At 49.0% G+C, this 19,814-nt stretch overlaps 12 non-coding genes across 12 annotated transcripts; all 12 read right to left on the bottom strand.

Moving 5' to 3' along the window:
• Positions 1–33: 33 nt before the first annotated feature.
• trnam-cau (transfer RNA methionine (anticodon CAU)) lies at positions 34–105 on the bottom strand. Its single transcript has one exon. It is a non-coding gene; the product is annotated as a tRNA-Met (tRNA).
• Positions 106–2,491: 2,386 nt separating this feature from the next.
• trnas-aga (transfer RNA serine (anticodon AGA)) lies at positions 2,492–2,573 on the bottom strand. Its single transcript has one exon. It is a non-coding gene; the product is annotated as a tRNA-Ser (tRNA).
• Positions 2,574–2,929: 356 nt separating this feature from the next.
• On the bottom strand, positions 2,930–3,001 carry trnam-cau (transfer RNA methionine (anticodon CAU)). Its single transcript has one exon. It is a non-coding gene; the product is annotated as a tRNA-Met (tRNA).
• Positions 3,002–5,096: 2,095 nt separating this feature from the next.
• Positions 5,097–5,178, bottom strand: trnas-aga (transfer RNA serine (anticodon AGA)). Its single transcript has one exon. It is a non-coding gene; the product is annotated as a tRNA-Ser (tRNA).
• A 323-nt stretch (positions 5,179–5,501) lies between these two features.
• On the bottom strand, positions 5,502–5,573 carry trnam-cau (transfer RNA methionine (anticodon CAU)). Its single transcript has one exon. It is a non-coding gene; the product is annotated as a tRNA-Met (tRNA).
• A 1,835-nt stretch (positions 5,574–7,408) lies between these two features.
• trnav-aac (transfer RNA valine (anticodon AAC)) lies at positions 7,409–7,481 on the bottom strand. Its single transcript has one exon. It is a non-coding gene; the product is annotated as a tRNA-Val (tRNA).
• Positions 7,482–7,737: 256 nt separating this feature from the next.
• trnas-aga (transfer RNA serine (anticodon AGA)) lies at positions 7,738–7,820 on the bottom strand. The gene has a single exon. It is a non-coding gene; the product is annotated as a tRNA-Ser (tRNA).
• A 293-nt stretch (positions 7,821–8,113) lies between these two features.
• trnam-cau (transfer RNA methionine (anticodon CAU)) lies at positions 8,114–8,185 on the bottom strand. Its single transcript has one exon. It is a non-coding gene; the product is annotated as a tRNA-Met (tRNA).
• A 1,881-nt stretch (positions 8,186–10,066) lies between these two features.
• On the bottom strand, positions 10,067–10,139 carry trnav-aac (transfer RNA valine (anticodon AAC)). The gene has a single exon. It is a non-coding gene; the product is annotated as a tRNA-Val (tRNA).
• Positions 10,140–10,395: 256 nt separating this feature from the next.
• On the bottom strand, positions 10,396–10,477 carry trnas-aga (transfer RNA serine (anticodon AGA)). Its single transcript has one exon. It is a non-coding gene; the product is annotated as a tRNA-Ser (tRNA).
• A 288-nt stretch (positions 10,478–10,765) lies between these two features.
• trnam-cau (transfer RNA methionine (anticodon CAU)) lies at positions 10,766–10,837 on the bottom strand. Its single transcript has one exon. It is a non-coding gene; the product is annotated as a tRNA-Met (tRNA).
• Positions 10,838–15,426: 4,589 nt separating this feature from the next.
• trnav-aac (transfer RNA valine (anticodon AAC)) lies at positions 15,427–15,499 on the bottom strand. The gene has a single exon. It is a non-coding gene; the product is annotated as a tRNA-Val (tRNA).
• Between the last annotated feature and the right edge of the window lie 4,315 nt (positions 15,500–19,814).

The raw sequence follows: 19,814 nt of genomic DNA, 5'->3' as shown, positions 1-19,814 counted from the left end.
TCTCACATCTCATGTATGAGAGGATCTCTTAAGTAGCAGAGGATGGTTTCGATCCATCGACCTCTGGGTTATGGGCCCAGCACGCTTCCGCTGCGCCACTCTGCTGTATAACCAGGATGTGACTCCGCCACACAGTGGGGGGGAGGGGGGTAGGGCTCTTAAAAGCGGGTCCCCTGGTTCGGACGGTGAGCCGGGTCTCTGGGTGGCTCCAGGTGAGCCGGGTTGTTGAGGTTGTTGAGTTGTTGTTGGGGTCTGGTGGTGGAAGCTCCTGAGGTGTGGTGGTGATGCTGCTGGGGTCTGGTGGTGCAGCTAGTGGGGTCTGGTGGTGGAAGCTCCTGGGGTCTGGTGATGGAAGCTCCTGGGGTCAGGTGATGGAAGCTCCTTGGGTCTGGTGATGGAAATTCCTGGGGTCTGGTGGTGGAAGCTCCTGGGGTCTGGTGGTGATGCTCCTGGGGTCTGGTGGTGATGCTGCTGGGGTCTGGTGGTGGAGCTAGTGGTGTCTGGTGGTGGAAGCTCCTGAGGTGTGGTGGTGATGCTGCTGTCGTCTGGTGGTGGAGCTAGTGGTGTCTGGTGGTGGAAGCTCCTGGGGTCAAAGTCCAGAGTGCTAACCATTACACCATGGAACCCTGTTCAGCTTTTATTGTGTTTTTATTGTGGTCCTGAAACCAGAACATGAGTAAAAAACAATATGCGCTTGAGCATCTGACAGAGTGCTGTCCATGGTGCTAGGAGCGTCTGGGTGTTTATGGTACCAGGGCCCTGGTCCTCCAGGCCCAAGGGCTGGCTCTTTCACTCCAGTGGCTGGTCGGTGGGGGGCTTAAAAGCGGGTCCCCGGGTTCGGACGGTGAGCCGGGTCTTTGGGTGGCTCCAGGTGAGCCGGGTTTTGAGGTTGTTGAGTTGTTGTTAGGTTTGGTGGTGGAAGCTCCTGAGGTGTGGTGGTGATGCTGCTGGGGTCTGGTGGTGCAGCTAGAGGGGTCTGGTGGTGGAAGCTCCTGGGGTCTGGTGATGGAAGCTCCTGGGGTGTGGTGGTGGAAGCTCCTGGGTTCTGGTGGTGATGCTGCTGGGGTCTGGTGCTGATGCTGCTGGGGTCTGGTGGTGGAAGCTCCTGGGGTCTGGTGGTGGAAGCTCCTGAGGTCTGGTGGTGGAAGCTCCTGGGGTCTGGTGGTGATGCTGCTGGGTCTGGTGCTGATGCTGCTGGGGTCTGGTGGTGGAAGCTCCTGGGGTCTGGTGGTGGAAGCTCCTGGGGTCTGGTGGTGGAAGCTCCTGAGGTCTGGTGGTGGAAGCTCCTGGGGTCTGGTGGTGGAAGCTCCTGGGGTCTGGTGGTGGAAGCTCCTGGGTCTGGTGGTGGAAGCTCCTGGGGTCTGGTGGTGGAAGCTCCTGGGGTCTGGTGCTGATGCTGCTGGGTCTTGGTGGTGGAGCTAGTGGGGTCTGGTGTTGGAAGCTCCTGGGGTCTGGTGGTGGAGCTAGTAGGGTCTGGTGGTGGATGGGGTCTGGTGGTGATGCTGCTGGGGTCTGGTGGTGGAGCTAGTGGGGTCTTGTGGTGGATGGGGTCTGGTGGTAATGCTGCTGGGGTCTGGTGGTGGAGCTAGTAGGGTCTGGTGGTGGATGGGGTCTGGTGGTAATGCTGCTGGGGTCTGGTGGTGGAGCTAGTGGGGTCTGGTGGTGATGCTGCTGGGGTCTGGTGGAAGCTCCTGGGGTCTGGTGGTGGAAGCTCCTGAGGTCTGGTGGTGGAAGCTCCTGGGGTCTGGTGGTGGAAGCTCCTGGGGTCTGGTGGTGATGCTGCTGGGGTATGGTGGTGGAGCTAGTGGGGTCTGGTGTTGGAAGCTCCTGGGGTCTGGTGGTGGAGCTAGTGGGGTCTGGTGTTATGCTGCTGGGGTTTGGTGGTGGAGCTAGTGACTTACATGTTTTGAAAAAGGCGGGCATGACGAAAAGATCCTGTAAAAAATCTCTGTAATATGTTTCTTTTTTCCTGTAAAGTTGGACATTTGAAAGATTAGGTAAATGGGGAATGACTGGCTTTTAATCAGTTGTGGAACTGCAACGAAATTCATTTCTGCATAAGACCCAATGCGAGAAAGAGATGGTCGACCTTCCTGTGGCGAGCACCAAGAAGAGGATTAGAGGGGTTTTACAAGTCCAAATAATATTATTGCAGTAATACATGTTTGCCCCAGTTTCGAACAGGGACCTTTCGCGTGTTAGGCAAACTTCATAACCACTACACTACAGAAACTTGCATGCTTTGAAAAATGGCGGGCGTAACGAAAAAAAAAATCCTATCTTCAAATCATTCATGTTAGAAATAGATGTGTGATTTCATATAAGTTGTCCTGGTGCGGTAAAATTAAAAATCATCCATCGGTATTACCATGCTGGGTAGAAAATACAAAATGTACCACAAGGGAAGCCAACTGATTACTTTTGAAAGACAGTACTGGATATGATTAATAACTGCAAATTAGGCTGTCGTCTTGCACATTCAAACATTACTCGTTGTTGGCAGGATTCGAACCTGCGCGGGGAATCCCCAATGGATTTCTAGTCCATCGCCTTAACCACTCGGCCACAACAACCTGTCAGCTGTGTGTATGTGTGTGTGTGTGTGTGTGTGTGTGTGTGTGTGTGTGTGTGTGTGTGTGTGTGTGTGTGTGTGTGTGTGTGTGTGTGTGTGTGTGTGTGTGTGTGAATCTTCAGAAATAGACAATTTAGAGTCTTTATTTTAAAATGGTTGGTTTTACTTTATTTTAAAATGGTTGGTTTTACTTTATTAGGTTGAGACATATTTTCATCCTCATTTTGATTAAATGCATTTTCATCAACAGTCAGTGCAGTATGTTCATAGATCATACATCCACTTTCTTGTTTCCAAAAAGCTCTGGATAGATTTCAGTTAATCTCTCACATCTCATGTATGAGAGGATCTCTTAAGTAGCAGAGGATGGTTTCGATCCATCGACCTCTGGGTTATGGGCCCAGCACGCTTCCGCTGCGCCACTCTGCTGTATAACCAGGATGTGACTCCGCCACACAGTGGGGGGGGGGGGGGGTAGGGCTCTTAAAAGCGGGTCCCCTGGTTCGGACGGTGAGCCGGGTCTCTGGGTGGCTCCAGGTGAGCCGGGTTGTTGAGGTTGTTGAGTTGTTGTTGGGGTCTGGTGGTGGAAGCTCCTGAGGTGTGGTGGTGATGCTGCTGGGGTCTGGTGGTGCAGCTAGTGGGGTCAGGTGGTGGAAGCTCCTGGGGTCTGGTGATGGAAGCTCCTGGGGTCAGGTGATGGAAGCTCCTTGGGTCTGGTGATGGAAATTCCTGGGGTCTGGTGGTGGAAGCTCCTGAGGTGTGGTGGTGATGCTGCTGTCGTCTGGTGGTGGAGCTAGTGGTGTCTGGTGGTGGAAGCTCCTGGGGTCAAAGTCCAGAGTGCTAACCATTACACCATGGAACCCTCTTCAGCTTTTATTGTGTTTTTATTGTGGTCCTGAAACCAGAACATGAGTAAAAAACAATATGCGCTTGAGCATCTGACAGAGTGCTGTCCATGGTGCTAGGAGCGTCTGGGTGTTTATGGTACCAGGGCCCTGGTCCTCCAGGCCCAAGGGCTGGCTCTTTCACTCCAGTGGCCGGTCGGTGGGGGGCTTAAAAGCGGGTCCCCGGGTTCGGACGGTGAGCCGGGTCTTTGAGGTTGTTGAGTTGTTGTTAGGGTTTGGTGGTGGAAGCTCCTGAGGTGTGGTGGTGATGCTGCTGGGGTCTGGTGGTGCAGCTAGAGGGGTCTGGTGGCGGAAGCTCCTGGGGTCTGGTGATGGAAGCTCCTGGGGTGTGGTGGTGGAAGCTCCTGGGTTCTGGTGGTGATGCTGCTGGGGTCTGGTGCTGATGCTGCTGGGGTCTGGTGGTGGAAGCTCCTGGGGTCTGGTGGTGGAAGCTCCTGAGGTCTGGTGGTGGAAGCTCCTGGGGTCTGGTGGTGGAAGCTCCTGGGGTCTGGTGGTGGAAGCTCCTGGGGTCTGGTGGTGGAAGCTCCTGGGGTCTGGTGCTGATGCTGCTGGGGTCCGGTGGTGGAGCTAGTGGGGTCTGGTGTTGGAAGCTCCTGGGGTCTGGTGGTGGAGCTAGTAGGGTCTGGTGGTGGATGGTGTCTGGTGGTGATGCTGCTGGGGTCTGGTGGTGGAGCTAGTGGGGTCTTGTGGTGGATGGGGTCTGGTGGTAATGCTGCTGGGGTCTGGTGGTGGAGCTAGTAGGGTCTGGTGGTGGATGGGGTCTGGTGGTAATGCTGCTGGGGTCTGGTGGTGGAGCTAGTGGGGTCTGGTGGTGATGCTGCTGGGGTCTGGTGGAAGCTCCTGGGGTCTGGTGGTGGAAGCTCCTGAGGTCTGGTGGTGGAAGCTCCTGGGGTCTGGTGGTGATGCTGCTGGGGTATGGTGGTGGAGCTAGTGGGGTCTGGTGTTGGAAGCTCCTGGGGTCTGGTGGTGGAGCTAGTGGGGTCTGGTGTTAATGCTGCTGGGGTTTGGTGGTGGAGCTAGTGACTTACATGTTTTGAAAAAGGCGGGCATGACGAAAAGATCCTGTAAAAAATCTCTGTAATATGTTTCTTTTTTTCCTGTAAAGTTGGACATTTGAAAGATTAGGTAAATGGGGAATGACTGGCTTTTAATCAGTTGTGGAACTGCAACGAAATTCATTTCTGCATAAGACCCAATGCGAGAAAGAGATGGTCGACCTTCCTGTGCCGAGCACCAAGAAGAGGATTAGAGGGGTTTTCCAAGTCCAAATAATATTATTGCAGTAATACATGTTTCCGCCCAGTTTCGAACAGGGGACCTTTCGCGTGTTAGGCGAACGTGATAACCACTACACTACTAAAACTTGCATGCTTTGAAAATGGCGGGCGTAACGAAAAAAAAATCCTATCTTCAAATCATTCATGTTAGAAATAAATGTGTGATTTCATATAAGTTGTCCTGGTGCGGTAAAATTAAAAATCATCCATCGGTATTACCATGCTGGGTAGAAAATACAAAATGTACCACAAGGGAAGCCAACTGATTACTTTTGAAAGACAGTACTGGATATGATTAATAACTGCAAATTAGGCAGTCGTCTTGCACATTCAAACATTACTCGTTGTTGGCAGGATTCGAACCTGCGCGGGGAATCCCCAATGGATTTCTAGTCCATCGCCTTAACCACTCGGCCACAACAACCTGTCAGCTGTGTGTATGTTTGTGTGTGTGTGTGTGAATCTTCAGAAATAGACAATTTAGAGTCTTTATTTTAAAATGGTTGGTTTTACTTTATTTTAAAATGGTTGGTTTTACTTTATTAGGTTGAGACATATTTTCATCCTCATTTTGATTAAATGCATTTTCATCAACAGCATTTTCATCAACAGTCAGCATCAACAGTCAGCATCAACAGCCAGTATGTTCATAGTTCATAGATCATACATCCACTTTCTTGTTTCCAAAAAGCTCTGGATAGATTTCAGTTAATCTCTCACATCTCATGTATGAGAGGATCTCTTAAGTAGCAGAGGATGGTTTCGATCCATCGACCTCTGGGTTATGGGCCCAGCACGCTTCCGCTGCGCCACTCTGCTGTATAACCAGGATGTGACTCCGCCACACAGTGGGGGGGAGGGGGGTAGGGGACTTAAAAGCGGGTCCCCTGGTTCGGACGGTGAGCCGGGTCTCTGGGTGGCTCCAGGTGAGCCAGGTTGTTGAGGTTGTTGAGTTGTTGTTGGGGTCTGGTGGTGGAAGCTCCTGAGGTGTGGTGGTGATGCTGCTGGGGTCTGGTGGTGCAGCTAGTGGGGTCTGGTGGTGGAAGCTCCTGGGGTCTGGTGATGGAAGCTCCTGGGGTCAGGTGATGGAAGCTCCTTGGGTCTGGTGATGGAAATTCCTGGGGTCTGGTGGTGGAAGCTCCTGGGGTCTGGTGGTGATGCTGCTGGGGTCTGGTGGTGATGCTGCTGGGGTCTGGTGGTGGAGCTAGTGGTGTCTGGTGGTGGAAGCTCCTGAGGTGTGGTGGTGATGCTGCTGTCGTCTGGTGGTGGAGCTAGTGGTGTCTGGTGGTGGAGCTCCTGGGGTCAAAGTCCAGAGTGCTAACCATTACACCATGGAACCCTGTTCAGCTTTTATTGTGTTTTGATTGTGGTCCTGAAACCAGAACATGAGTAAAAAACAATATGCACTTGAGCATCTGACAGAGTGCTGTCCATGGTGCTAGGAGCGTCTGGGTGTTTATGGTACCAGGGCCCTGGTCCTCCAGGCCCAAGGGCTGGCTCTTTCACTCCAGTGGCCGGTCGGTGGGGGGCTTAAAAGCGGGTCCCCGGGTTCGGATGGTGAGCCGGGTCTTTGGGTGGCTCCAGGTGAGCCGGGTTTTTGAGGTTGTTGAGTTGTTGTTAGGGTTTGGTGGTGGAAGCTCCTGAGGTGTGGTGGTGATGCTCCTGGGGTCTGGTGGTGCAGCTAGAGGGGTCTGGTGGTGGAAGCTCCTGGGGTCTGGTGATGGAAGCTCCTGGGGTGTGGTGGTGGAAGCTCCTGGGTTCTGGTGGTGATGCTGCTGGGGTCTGGTGCTGATGCTGCTGGGGTCTGGTGGTGGAAGCTCCTGGGGTCTGGTGGTGGAAGCTCCTGAGGTCTGGTGGTGGAAGCTCCTGGGGTCTGGTGGTGGAAGCTCCTGGGGTCTGGTGGTGGAAGCTCCTGGGGTCTGGTGCTGATGCTGCTGGGGTCTGGTGGTGGAGCTAGTAGGGTCTGGTGGTGGATGGGGTCTGGTGGTAATGCTGCTGGGGTCTGGTGGTGGAGCTAGTGGGGTCTTGTGGTGGATGGGGTCTGGTGGTAATGCTGCTGGGGTCTGGTGGTGGAGCTAGTAGGGTCTGGTGGTGGATGGGGTCTGGTGGTAATGCTGCTGGGGTCTGGTGGTGGAGCTAGTGGGGTCTGGTGGTGATGCTGCTGGGGTCTGGTGGAAGCTCCTGGGGTCTGGTGGTGGAAGCTCCTGAGGTCTGGTGGTGGAAGCTCCTGGGGTCTGGTGGTGGAAGCTCCTGGGGTCTGGTGGTGATGCTGCTGGGGTATGGTGGTGGAGCTAGTGGGGTCTGGTGTTGGAAGCTCCTGGGGTCTGGTGGTGGAGCTAGTGGGGTCTGGTGTTAATGCTGCTGGGGTTTGGTGGTGGAGCTAGTGACTTACATGTTTTGAAAAAGGCGGGCATGACGAAAAGATCCTGTAAAAAATCTCTGTAATATGTTTCTTTTTTTCCTGTAAAGTTGGACATTTGAAAGATTAGGTAAATGGGGAATGACTGGCTTTTAATCAGTTGTGGAACTGCAACGAAATTCATTTCTGCATAAGACCCAATGTGAGAAAGAGATGGTCGACCTTCCTGTGCCGAGCACCAAGAAGAGGATTAGAGGGGTTTTCCAAGTCCAAATAATATTGTTGCAGTAATACATGTTTCCGCCCAGTTTCGAACAGGGGACCTTTCGCGTGTTAGGCGAACGTGATAACCACTACACTACGGAAACTTGCATGCTTTGAAAATGGCGGGCGTAACGAAAAAAAAATCCTATCTTCAAATCATTCATGTTAGAAATAAATGTGTGATTTCATATAAGTTGTCCTGGTGCGGTAAAATTAAAAATCATCCATCGGTATTACCATGCTGGGTAGAAAATACAAAATGTACCACAAGGGAAGCCAACTGATTACTTTTGAAAGACAGTACTGGATATGATTAATAACTGCAAATTAGGCTGTCGTCTTGCACATTCAAACATTACTCGTTGTTGGCAGGATTCGAACCTGCGCGGGGAATCCCCAATGGATTTCTAGTCCATCGCCTTAACCACTCGGCCACAACAAACTGTCAGCTGTGTGTATGTGTGTGTGTGTGTGTGTGTGTGTGTGTGTGTGAATCTTCAGAAATAGACAATTTAGAGTCTTTATTTTAAAATGGTTGGTTTTACTTTATTTTAAAATGGTTGGTTTTACTTTATTAGGTTGAGACATATTTTCATCCTCATTTTGATTAAATGCATTTTCATCAACAGTCAGTGCAGTATGTTCATAGATCATACATCCACTTTCTCGTTTCCAAAAAGCTCTGGATAGATTTCAGTTAATCTCTCACATCTCATGTATGAGAGGATCTCTTAAGTAGCAGAGGATGGTTTCGATCCATCGACCTCTGGGTTATGGGCCCAGCACGCTTCCGCTGCGCCACTCTGCTGTATAACCAGGATGTGACTCCGCCACACAGTGATGGGGAGGGGGGTAGGGGACTTAAAAGCGGGTCCCCTGGTTCGGACGGTGAGCCGGGTCTCTGGGTGGCTCCAGGTGAGCCGGGTTGTTGAGGTTGTTGAGTTGTTGTTGGGGTCTGGTGGTGGAAGCTCCTGAGGTGTGGTGGTGATGCTGCTGGGGTCTGGTGGTGCAGCTAGTGGGGTCTGGTGGTGGAAGCTCCTGGGGTCTGGTGATGGAAGCTCCTGGGGTCAGGTGATGGAAGCTCCTTGGGTCTGGTGATGGAAATTCCTGGGGTCTGGTGGTGGAAGCTCCTGGGGTCTGGTGGTGATGCTGCTGGGGTCTGGTGGTGATGCTGCTGGGGTCTGGTGGTGGAGCTAGTGGTGTCTGGTGGTGGAAGCTCCTGAGGTGTGGTGGTGATGCTGCTGTCGTCTGGTGGTGGAGCTAGTGGTGTCTGGTGGTGGAAGCTCCTGGGGTCAAAGTCCAGAGTGCTAACCATTACACCATGGAACCCTGTTCAGCTTTTATTGTGTTTTTATTGTGGTCCTGAAACCAGAACATGAGTAAAAAACAATATGCGCTTGAGCATCTGACAGAGTGCTGTCCATGGTGCTAGGAGCGTCTGGGTGTTTATGGTACCAGGGCCCTGGTCCTCCAGGCCCAAGGGCTGGCTCTTTCACTCCAGTGGCCGGTCGGTGGGGGGCTTAAAAGCGGGTCCCCGGGTTCGGACGGTGAGCCGGGTCTTTGGGTGGCTCCAGGTGAGCCGGGTTTTTGAGGTTGTTGAGTTGTTGTTAGGGTTTGGTGGTGGAAGCTCCTGAGGTGTGGTGGTGATGCTGCTGGGGTCTGGTGGTGCAGCTAGAGGGGTCTGGTGGTGGAAGCTCCTGGGGTCTGGTGATGGAAGCTCCTGGGGTGTGGTGGTGGAAGCTCCTGGGTTCTGGTGGTGATGCTGCTGGGGTCTGGTGCTGATGCTGCTGGGGTCTGGTGGTGGAAGCTCCTGGGGTCTGGTGGTGGAAGCTCCTGAGGTCTGGTGGTGGAAGCTCCTGGGGTCTGGTGGTGGAAGCTCCTGGGGTCTGGTGGTGGAAGCTCCTGGGGTCTGGTGGTGGAAGCTCCTGGGGTCTGGTGCTGATGCTGCTGGGGTCTGGTGGTGGAGCTAGTGGGGTCTGGTGTTGGAAGCTCCTGGGGTCTGGTGGTGGAGCTAGTAGGGTCTGGTGGTGGATGGTGTCTGGTGGTGATGCTGCTGGGGTCTGGTGGTGGAGCTAGTGGGGTCTTGTGGTGGATGGGGTCTGGTGGTAATGCTGCTGGGGTCTGGTGGTGGAGCTAGTAGGGTCTGGTGGTGGATGGGGTCTGGTGGTAATGCTGCTGGGGTCTGGTGGTGGAGCTAGTGGGGTCTGGTGGTGATGCTGCTGGGGTCTGGTGGAAGCTCCTGGGGTCTGGTGGTGGAAGCTCCTGAGGTCTGGTGGTGGAAGCTCCTGGGGTCTGGTGGTGATGCTGCTGGGGTATGGTGGTGGAGCTAGTGGGGTCTGGTGTTGGAAGCTCCTGGGGTCTGGTGGTGGAGCTAGTGGGGTCTGGTGTTAATGCTGCTGGGGTTTGGTGGTGGAGCTAGTGACTTACATGTTTTGAAAAAGGCGGGCATGACGAAAAGATCCTGTAAAAAATCTCTGTAATATGTTTCTTTTTTTCCTGTAAAGTTGGACATTTGAAAGATTAGGTAAATGGGGAATGACTGGCTTTTAATCAGTTGTGGAACTGCAACGAAATTCATTTCTGCATAAGACCCAATGCGAGAAAGAGATGGTCGACCTTCCTGTGCCGAGCACCAAGAAGAGGATTAGAGGGGTTTTCCAAGTCCAAATAATATTATTGCAGTAATACATGTTTCCGCCCAGTTTCGAACAGGGGACCTTTCGCGTGTTAGGCGAACGTGATAACCACTACACTACGAAAACTTGCATGCTTTGAAAATGGCGGGCGTAACGAAAAAAAAATCCTATCTTCAAATCATTCATGTTAGAAATAAATGTGTGATTTCATATAAGTTGTCCTGGTGCGGTAAAATTAAAAATCATCCATCGGTATTACCATGCTGGGTAGAAAATACAAAATGTACCACAAGGGAAGCCAACTGATTACTTTTGAAAGACAGTACTGGATATGATTAATAACTGCAAATTAGGCAGTCGTCTTGCACATTCCAACATTACTCGTTGTTGGCAGGATTCGAACCTGCGCGGGGAATCCCCAATGGATTTCTAGTCCATCGCCTTAACCACTCGGCGACAACAACCTGTCAGCTGTGTGTATGTGTGTGTGTGTGTGTGTGAATCTTCAGAAATAGACAATTTAGAGTCTTTATTTTAAAATGGTTGGTTTTACTTTATTTTAAAATGGTTGGTTTTACTTTATTAGGTTGAGACATATTTTCATCCTCATTTTGATTAAATGCATTTTCATCAACAGTCAGCATCAACAGCCAGTATGTTCATAGTTCATACATCCACTTTCTTGTTTCCAAAAAGCTCTGGATAGATTTCAGTTAATCTCTCACATCTCATGTATGAGAGGATCTCTTAAGTAGCAGAGGATGGTTTCGATCCATCGACCTCTGGGTTATGGGCCCAGCACGCTTCCGCTGCGCCACTCTGCTGTATAACCAGGATGTGACTCCGCCACACAGTGGGGGGGAGGGGGGTAGGGGACTTAAAAGCGGGTCCCCTGGTTCGGACGGTGAGCCGGGTCTCTGGGTGGCTCCAGGTGAGCCGGGTTGTTGAGGTTGTTGAGTTGTTGTTGGGGTCTGGTGGTGGAAGCTCCTGAGGTGTGGTGGTGATGCTGCTGGGGTCTGGTGGTGCAGCTAGTGGGGTCTGGTGGTGGAAGCTCCTGGGGTCTGGTGATGGAAGCTCCTGGGGTCAGGTGATGGAAGCTCCTTGGGTCTGGTGATGGAAATTCCTGGGGTCTGGTGGTGGAAGCTCCTGGGGTCTGGTGGTGATGCTGCTGGGGTCTGGTGGTGATGCTGCTGGGGTCTGGTGGTGGAGCTAGTGGTGTCTGGTGGTGGAAGCTCCTGAGGTGTGGTGGTGATGCTGCTGTCGTCTGGTGGTGGAGCTAGTGGTGTCTGGTGGTGGAAGCTCCTGGGGTCAAAGTCCAGAGTGCTAACCATTACACCATGGAACCCTGTTCAGCTTTTATTGTGTTTTTATTGTGGTCCTGAAACCAGAACATGAGTAAAAAACAATATGCGCTTGAGCATCTGACAGAGTGCTGTCCATGGTGCTAGGAGCGTCTGGGTGTTTATGGTACCAGGGCCCTGGTCCTCCAGGCCCAAGGGCTGGCTCTTTCACTCCAGTGGCCGGTCGGTGGGGGGCTTAAAAGCGGGTCCCCGGGTTCGGACGGTGAGCCGGGTCTTTGGGTGGCTCCAGGTGAGCCGGGTTTTTGAGGTTGTTGAGTTGTTGTTAGGGTTTGGTGGTGGAAGCTCCTGAGGTGTGGTGGTGATGCTGCTGGGGTCTGGTGGTGCAGCTAGAGGGGTCTGGTGGTGGAAGCTCCTGGGGTCTGGTGATGGAAGCTCCTGGGGTGTGGTGGTGGAATCTCCTGGGTTCTGGTGGTGATGCTGCTGGGGTCTGGTGCTGATGCTGCTGGGGTCTGGTGGTGGAAGCTCCTGGGGTCTGGTGGTGGAAGCTCCTGAGGTCTGGTGGTGGAAGCTCCTGGGGTCTGGTGGTGGAAGCTCCTGGGGTCTGGTGGTGGAAGCTCCTGGGGTCTGGGGGTGGAAGCTCCTGGGGTCTGGTGCTGATGCTGCTGGGGTCTGGTGGTGGAGCTAGTGGGGTCTGGTGTTGGAAGCTCCTGGGGTCTGGTGGTGGAGCTAGTAGGGTCTGGTGGTGGATGGGGTCTGGTGGTGATGCTGCTGTGGTCTGGTGGTGGAGCTAGTGGGGTCTTGTGGTGGATGGGGTCTGGTGGTAATGCTGCTGGGGTCTGGTGGTGGAGCTAGTAGGGTCTGGTGGTGGATGGGGTCTGGTGGTAATGCTGCTGGGGTCTGGTGGTGGAGCTAGTGGGGTCTGGTGGTTATGCTGCTGGGGTCTGGTGGAAGCTCCTGGGGTCTGGTGGTGGAAGCTCCTGGGGTCTGGTGGTGGAAGCTCCTGGGGTCTGGTGGTGGAAGCTCCTGGGGTCTGGTGGTGATGCTGCTGGGGTATGGTGGTGGAGCTAGTGTGGTCTGGTGTTGGAAGCTCCTGGGGTCTGGTGGTGGAGCTAGTGGGGTCTGGTGTTAATGCTGCTGGGGTTTGGTGGTGGAGCTAGTGACTTACATGTTTTGAAAAAGGCGGGCATGACGAAAAGATCCTGTAAAAAATCTCTGTAATATGCTTCTTTTTTTCCTGTAAAGTTGGACATTTGAAAGATTAGGTAAATGGGGAATGACTGGCTTTTAATCAGTTGTGGAACTGCAACGAAATTCATTTCTGCATAAGACCCAATGCGAGAAAGAGATGGTCGACCTTCCTGTGCCGAGCACCAAGAAGAGGATTAGAGGGGTTTTCCAAGTCCAAATAATATTATTGCAGTAATACATGTTTCTGCCCAGTTTCGAACAGGGGGCCTTTCGCGTGTTAGGCGAACGTGATAACCACTACACTACGGAAACTTGCATGCTTTGAAAATGGCGGGCGTAACGAAAAAACAATCCTATCTTCAAATCATTCATGTTAGAAATAAATGTGTGATTTAATATAAGTTGTCCTGGTGCGGTAAAATTAAAAATCATCCATCGGTATTACCATGCTGGGTAGAAAATACAAAATGTACCACAAGGGAAGCCAACTGATTACTTTTGAAAGACAGTACTGGATATGATTAATAACTGCAAATTAGGCAGTCGTCTTGCACATTCCAACATTACTCGTTGTTGGCAGGATTCGAACCTGCGCGGGGAATCCCCAATGGATTTCTAGTCCATCGCCTTAACCACTCGGCCACAAAAACCTGTCAGCCGCGTGTGTGTGTGTGTGTGTGTGTGTGTGTGTGTGTGTGTGTGTGAATCTTCAGAAATAGACAATTTAGAGTCTTTATTTTAAAATGGTTGGTTTTACTTTATTTTAAAATGGTTGGTTTTACTTTATTAGGTTGAGACATATTTTCATCCTCATTTTGATTAAATGCATTTTCATCAACAGTCAGTGCAGTATGTTCATAGATCATACATCCACTTTCTTGTTTCCAAAAAGCTCTGGATAGATTTCAGTTAATCTCTCACATCTCATGTATGAGAGGATCTCTTAAGTAGCAGAGGATGGTGTCTATCTATCGACCTCTGGGTTATGGGCCCAGCACGCTTCCGCTGCGCCACTCTGCTGTATAACCAGGATGTGACTCCGCCACACAGTGGGGGGGAGGGGGGTAGGGGACTTAAAAGCGGGTCCCCTGGTTCGGACGGTGAGCCGGGTCTCTGGGTGGCTCCAGGTGAGCCGGGTTGTTGAGGTTGTTGAGTTGTTGTTGGGGTCTGGTGGTGGAAGCTCCTGAGGTGTGGTGGTGATGCTGCTGGGGTCTGGTGGTGCAGCTAGTGGGGTCTGGTGGTGGAAGCTCCTGGGGTCTGGTGATGGAAGCTCCTGGGGTCAGGTGATGGAAGCTCCTTGGGTCTGGTGATGGAAATTCCTGGGGTCTGGTGGTGGAAGCTCCTGGGGTCTGGTGGTGATGCTGCTGGGGTCTGGTGGTGATGCTGCTGGGGTCTGGTGGTGGAGCTAGTGGTGTCTGGTGGTGGAAGCTCCTGAGGTGTGGTGGTGATGCTGCTGTCGTCTGGTGGTGGAGCTAGTGGTGTCTGGTGGTGGAAGCTCCTGGGGTCAAAGTCCAGAGTGCTAACCATTACACCATGGAACCCTGTTCAGCTTTTATTGTGTTTTTATTGTGGTCCTGAAACCAGAACATGAGTAAAAAACAATATGCGCTTGAGCATCTGACAGAGTGCTGTCCATGGTGCTAGGAGCGTCTGGGTGTTTATGGTACCAGGGCCCTGGTCCTCCAGGCCCAAGGGCTGGCTCTTTCCCTCCAGTGGCCGGTCGGTGGGGGGCTTAAAAGCGGGTCCCCGGGTTCGGACGGTGAGCCGGGTCTTTGGGTGGCTCCAGGTGAGCCGGGTTTTTGAGGTTGTTGAGTTGTTGTTAGGGTTTGGTGGTGGAAGCTCCTGAGGTGTGGTGGTGATGCTGCTGGGGTCTGGTGGTGCAGCTAGAGGGGTCTGGTGGTGGAAGCTCCTGGGGTCTGGTGATGGAAGCTCCTGGGGTGTGGTGGTGGAAGCTCCTGGGTTCTGGTGGTGATGCTGCTGGGGTCTGGTGCTGATGCTGCTGGGGTCTGGTGGTGGAAGCTCCTGGGGTCTGGTGGTGGAAGCTCCTGAGGTCTGGTGGTGGAAGCTCCTGGGGTCTGGTGGTGGAAGCTCCTGGGGTCTGGTGGTGGAAGCTCCTGGGGTCTGGTGGTGGAAGCTCCTGGGGTCTGGTGCTGATGCTGCTGGGGTCTGGTGGTGGAGCTAGTGGGGTCTGGTGTTGGAAGCTCCTGGGGTCTGGTGGTGGAGCTAGTAGGGTCTGGTGGTGGATGGGGTCTGGTGGTGATGCTGCTGGGGTCTGGTGGTGGAGCTAGTGGGGTCTTGTGGTGGATGGGGTCTGGTGGTAATGCTGCTGGGGTCTGGTGGTGGAGCTAGTAGGGTCTGGTGGTGGATGGGGTCTGGTGGTAATGCTGCTGGGGTCTGGTGGTGGAGCTAGTGGGGTCTGGTGGTGATGCTGCTGGGGTCTGGTGGAAGCTCCTGGGGTCTGGTGGTGGAAGCTCCTGAGGTCTGGTGGTGGAAGCTCCTGGGGTCTGGTGGTGGAAGCTCCTGGGGTCTGGTGGTGATGCTGCTGGGGTATGGTGGTGGAGCTAGTGGGGTGTGGTGTTGGAAGCTCCTGGGGTCTGGTGGTGGAGCTAGTGGGGTCTGGTGTTAATGCTGCTGGGGTTTGGTGGTGGAGCTAGTGACTTACATGTTTTGAAAAAGGCGGGCATGACGAAAAGGTCCTGTAAAAAATCTCTGTAATATGTTTCTTTTTTTCCTGTAAAGTTGGACATTTGAAAGATTAGGTAAATGGGGAATGACTGGCTTTTAATCAGTTGTGGAACTGCAACGAAATTCATTTCTGCATAAGACCCAATGCGAGAAAGAGATGGTCGAACTTCCTGTGCCGAGCACCAAGAAGAGGATTAGAGGGGTTTTCCAAGTCCAAATAATATTATTGCAGTAATACATGTTTCCGCCCAGTTTCGAACAGGGGACCTTTCGCGTGTTAGGCGAACGTGATAACCACTACACTACGGAAACTTGCATGCTTTGAAAATGGCGGGCGTAACGAAAAAAAAATCCTATCTTCAAATCATTCATGTTAGAAATAAATGTGTGATTTCATATAAGTTGTCCTGGTGCGGTAAAATTAAAAATCATCCATGGGTATTACCATGCTGGGTAGAAAATACAAAATGTACCACAAGGGAAGCCAACTGATTACTTTTGAAAGACAGTACTGGATATGATTAGTAACTGCAAATTAGGCAGTCGTCTTGTTTCAGGTACAAAATGACTGTTTCTCGCTGAGAAAATGCCAAAAAGCGGATTTCTGTCATAACATTGTTTTACCTTCTGATTTTTTAAGGCAAGCTATTGAAAACGTTAGAAAATTGGAAAAAGGAGTCTATGTAGTTGATTTGAGAGACTCATTTCATTATTGGACTCACCAAACCACTTACAGTGTTTCAGGTACAAAATGACTGTTTCTCGCTGAGAAAATGCAAAAAAGCGGATTTCTGTCATAACATTGATTTACCTTCTGATTTTTTAAGGCAAGCTATTGAAAACGTCAGAAAATTGGAGAAAGGAGTCTATGTAGTTGATTTGAGGGACTCATTTCATTATTGGACTCACCAAACCACTTACAGTGTTTCAGGTACAAAATGACCGTTCCTCGCTGAGAAAATGCCAAAAAACGGATTTCTGTAATAACATTGTTTTACCTTCTGATTTTTTAAGGCAAGCTATCGAAAACGTTAGAAAATTGGAAAAAGGAGTCTATGTAGTTGATTTGAGAGACTCATTTCATTATTGGACTCACCAAACCACTTACAGTGTTTCAGGTACAAAATGACTGTTTCTCGCTGAGAAAATGCAAAAAAGCGGATTTCTGTCATAACATTGATTTACCTTCTGATTTTTTAAGGCAAGCTATTGAAAACGTCAGAAAATTGGAGAAAGGAGTCTATGTAGTTGATTTGAGGGACTCATTTCATTATTGGACTCACCAAACCACTTACAGTGTTTCAGGTACAAAATGACCGTTTCTCGCTGAGAAAATGCCAAAAAGCGGATTTCTGTCATAACATTGATTTACCTTCTGATTTTTTAAGGCAAGCTATTGAAAACGTCAGAAAATTGGAGAAAGGAGTCTATGTAGTTGATTTGAGGGACTCATTTCATTATTGGACTCACCAAACCACTTACAGTGTTTCAGGTACAAAATGACCGTTTCTCGCTGAGAAAATGCCAAAAATGCGGATTTCTGTCATAACATTGTTTTACCTTCTGATTTTTTAAGGCAAGCTATTGAAAACTTAGAAAATTGGAAAAAGGAGTCTATGTAGTTGATTTGAGAGACTCATTTCATTATTGGACTCACCGAACCACTTACAGTGTTTCAGGTACAAAATGACTGTTTCTCGCTGAGAAAATGCCAAAAAGCGGATTTCTGTCATAACATTGATTTACCTTCTGATTTTTTAAGGCAAGCTATTGAAAACTTCAGAAACTTGGAGAAAGGAGTCTATGTAGTTGATTTGAGGGACTCATTTCATTATTGGACTCACCAAACCACTTACAGTGTTTCAGGTACAAAATGACCGTTTCTCGCTGAGAAAATGCCAAAAAGCGGATTTCTGTCATAACATTGATTTACCTTCTGAATTTTCAAGGCAAGCTATTGAAAACGTCAGAAAATTGGAGAAAGGAGTCTATGTAGTTGATTTGAGAGACTCATTTCATTATATGACTCACCAAACCACTTACAGTGTTTCAGGTACAAAATGACTGTTTCTCGCTGAGAAAATGCCAAAAAGCGGATTTCTGTCATAACATTGATTTACCTTCTGATTTTTCAAGGCAAGCTATTGAAAATGTTAGAAAATTGGAGAAAGGTGTCTTTGTAGTTGATTTGAGAGACTCATTTCATTATTGGACTCACCAAACCACTTACAGTGTTTCAGGTACAAAATGACTGTTTCTCGCTGAGAAAATGCCAAAAAGCGGATTTCTGTCATAACATTGATTTACCTTCTGATTTTTCAAGGCAAGCTATTGAAAACGTCAGAAAATTGGAGAAAGGAGTCTAAGTAGTTGATTTGAGAGACTCATTTCATTATTGGACTCACCAAACCACTTACAGTGTTTCAGGTACAAAATGACTGTTTCTCGCCTAGAAAATGCCAAAAAGCGGATTTCTGTAATAACATTGTTTTACCTTCTGAATTTTTAAGGCAACCTATTGAAAACGTTAGAAAATTGGAGAAAGGAGTCTATGTAGTTGATTTGAGGGACTCATTTCATTATTGGACTCACCAAACCACTTACAGTGTTTCAGGTACAAAATGACTGTTTCTCGCTGAGAAGCTGCCAAAAAGCGGATTTCTGTCATAACATTGATTTACCTTCTGATTTTTCAAGGCAAGCTATTGAAAACCTTAGAAAATTGGAGAAAGGTGTCTATGTAGTTGATTTGAGCGACTCATTTCATTATTGGACTCACCAAACCACTTACAGTGTTTCAGGTACAAAATGACTGTTTCTCGCTGAGAAAATGCCAAAAAGCGGATTTCTGTCATAACATTGATTTACCTTCTGATTTTTTAAGGCAAGCTATTGAAAACGTTAGAAAATTGGAGAAAGGTGTCTTTGTAGTTGATTTGAGAGACTCATTTCATTATTGGACTCACCAAACCACTTACAGTGTTTCAGGTACAAAACGACCGTTTCTCGCTGAGAAAATGCCAAAAAGCGGATTTCTGTAATAACATTGTTTTACATTCTGATTTATTAAGGCAAGCTATTGAAAACGTCAGAAAATTGGAAAAAGGAGTCTATGTAGTTGATTTGAGAGACTAATTTCATTATTGGACTCACCAAACCACTTACAGTGTTTCAGGTACAAAATGACTGTTTCTCGCTGAGAAACTGCCAAAAAGCGGATTTCTGTCATAACATTGATTTACCTTCTGATTTTTCAAGGCAAGCTATTGAAAATGTTAGAAAATTGGAGAAAGGTGTCTTTGTAGTTGATTTGAGAGACTCATTTCATTATTGGACTCACCAAACCACTTACAGTGTTTCAGGTACAAAATGACTGTTTCTCGCTGAGAAAATGCCAAAAAGCGGATTTCTGTCATAAAATTGATTTACCTTCTGATTTTTCAAGGCAAGCTATTGAAAATGTTAGAAAATTGGAGAAAGGTGTCTTTGTAGTTGATTTGAGAGACTCATTTCATTATTGGACTCACCAAACCACTTACAGTGTTTCAGGTACAAAATGACTGTTTCTCGCTGAGAAAATGCCAAAAAGCGGATTTCTGTCATAACATTGATTTACCTTCTGATTTTTCAAGGCAAGCTATTGAAAACGTCAGAAAATTGGACAAAGGAGTCTAAGTAGTTGATTTGAGAGACTCATTTCATTATTGGACTCACCAAACCACTTACAGTGTTTCAGGTACAAAATGACTGTTTCTCGCCTAGAAAATGCCAAAAAGCGGATTTCTGTAATAACATTGTTTTACCTTCGGAATTTTTAAGGCAAGCTATTGAAAACGTTAGAAAATTGGAAAAAGGAGTCTATGTAGTTGATTTGAGAGACTCATTTCATTATTGGACTCACCAAACCACTTACAGTGTTTCAGGTACAAAATGACTGTTTCTCGCTGAGAAAATGCCAAAAAGCGGATTTCTGTCATAACATTGATTTACCTTCTGATTTTTCAAGGCAAGCTATTGAAAATGTTAGAAAATTGGAGAAAGGTGTCTTTGTAGTTGATTTGAGAGACTCATTTCATTATTGGACTCACCAAACCACTTACAGTGTTTCAGGTACAAAATGACTGTTTCTCGCTGAGAAAATGCCAAAAAGCGGATTTCTGTCATAACATTGATTTACCTTCTGATTTTTCAAGGCAAGCTATTGAAAACGTCAGAAAATTGGAGAAAGGAGTCTAAGTAGTTGATTTGAGAGACTCATTTCATTATTGGACTCACCAAACCACTTACAGTGTTTCAGGTACAAAATGACTGTTTCTCGCCTAGAAAATGCCAAAGAGCGGATTTCTGTAATAACATTGTTTTACCTTCTGAATTTTTAAGGCAACCTATTGAAAACGTCAGAAAATTGGAGAAAGGAGTCTATGTAGTTGATTTGAGGGACTCATTTCATTATTGGACTCACCAAACCACTTACAGTGTTTCAGGTACAAAATGACTGTTTCTCGCTGAGAAGCTGCCAAAAAGCGGATTTCTGTCATAACATTGATTTACCTTCTGATTTTTTAAGGCAAGCTATTGAAAACCTTAGAAAATTGGAGAAAGGTGTCTATGTAGTTGATTTGAGCGA

This window comes from Cololabis saira, unplaced genomic scaffold (assembly GCF_033807715.1).
Source record: "Cololabis saira isolate AMF1-May2022 unplaced genomic scaffold, fColSai1.1 scf027, whole genome shotgun sequence".
NCBI classification, from domain to species: Eukaryota; Metazoa; Chordata; class Actinopteri; order Beloniformes; family Belonidae; genus Cololabis; species Cololabis saira.
This window is presented reverse-complemented; position numbering and strand designations above follow the sequence as displayed.